Raw genomic sequence first — 1621 nt, 5'->3', positions numbered from 1 at the left:
TCTTGATGGAGCTCTTTTGGTGCCTCCCACTAGAAAAGCAGGGCTTCAGGATAACATTAAAACACTTTAACATGGACTGCAATGTTCTTTATGATCTAGTGTCTACCTTCACCTCCATTTTATCCCTGACCCCCTCTAAACTGGCACCATACAATTCAGCCCTGCTCAGTTTCCTCCCTCACTTAAGTCCTTTAAGGCTCAACTGCTTCAGAAAAGAGATCCTGATACCTTCCCAGCCTGTGAGATTTCCCTTTCTTGTGGATTTGTTATACTGTTATTGTCCCTGGTGTTTACTTGTCCCTCTTTTATTGACTTTATGGATAATCAAGACTAGGTCATATTTCTATTTTTCAAAAATGTTTATTTATTTTTGAGATGGGGGAGGGGCAGAGAGAGAAGAGGACAGAGGATCTAAAGCAGGCTCCGTGCTGACAGCAGAGAGACAGATGTGGGTCTTGAACTCACGAACCATGAGATCATAACCTGAGCCGAAGTTGAACACTTAACTGAGTGAGCCACCCAGGTGCCCCATTATTCCTGTTTGTTAATGCTGTGCTTGTGCTAAGCTCTTAAAAGATACCAATAAACAGCAAATAAAATGAGAGTATATTCATAAAACTACACAGTGTTAATATGAAAACTAGATTATGAAATCTGAACCTTATAGCATAGCAAAGTGGTTAAGAGTATAGGTTTTGAACTTAGACTACTGCATAGGTAAAACCTATTTACATGATAGGGTTATGAGGATTAGAGGAGATAATCTATTAACATTGGCCTGGGATATTGGGCACTTAGTAATCGGTAGACTTATTTATTTATTGGTCCTCTATCTAGGAACTCAGTGAAACATGGCTAACACTCCCACAACTGTAGGAATCAGGGGCTCCATAAAGTTTCGGAAAATTCTAAAGGCAACCATTTTCCAAGTTGAATGAGAGCTGTTTAAAGACACATCATATAGTGAGCTTTGGTTACTGTTAAGATAAAGCCATTTTGCAGGCCTTCTTTTATGTAAAAACTGTAAGGACTGCTGACCCAGGATGTGGTTGTTGTTTAAGAGCCTGCCTTCGAGAGGTCAGTATTTCCTTGTCAACTCACAGTCCAGTAGGATTAGTGCCTCAAAATGACCTGCCCTTCCCTCCCCTCCCACTATTACAGATGAATGACCTGATCTATAAAGTCACAGAGACCACAGACCTTATAGCCCCATGGAGAGGAGACAGAGTGCACTGGAAGGAAATCACCTAAGGTTCAGCTCCTGAGGCTTGATTGTACTTCCTGAATCGTATTCTGTAAGATTGCCTCAATTTCTTGCAACAAATTTCCTTTCCTTAAGCTAGAGTGGGTTTTGGTTTGTTTAGTTTTGAAGCTCAAGTCAAAAGCTTGGTACCAAGATTGGAGGGAATCCAATGACACTATAGAGTTGGGGTGAAGAGGAGTTGTTACTACGGATCTCAATGCAAGGAGCTGGCAGTCTAGGGAGATGGAGTGGGAAAAATAGCGAAGTCTCCACTGGTAAGCATAGACCACAGGCCTCCTGCTAAATCGGGAGGTCACATACTATGTCAGAATGTGACCGCTCCTTGGTGTCTTGAGTGAAGAAGTACAAAACACTAGA

The sequence above is a fragment of the Suricata suricatta genome, chromosome 5 (assembly GCF_006229205.1).
Source record: "Suricata suricatta isolate VVHF042 chromosome 5, meerkat_22Aug2017_6uvM2_HiC, whole genome shotgun sequence".
In the NCBI taxonomy this organism is placed as follows: domain Eukaryota; kingdom Metazoa; phylum Chordata; class Mammalia; order Carnivora; family Herpestidae; genus Suricata; species Suricata suricatta.
The sequence above is the reverse complement of the archived record's forward strand: the minus strand, read 5'-3'. Positions refer to the sequence as shown.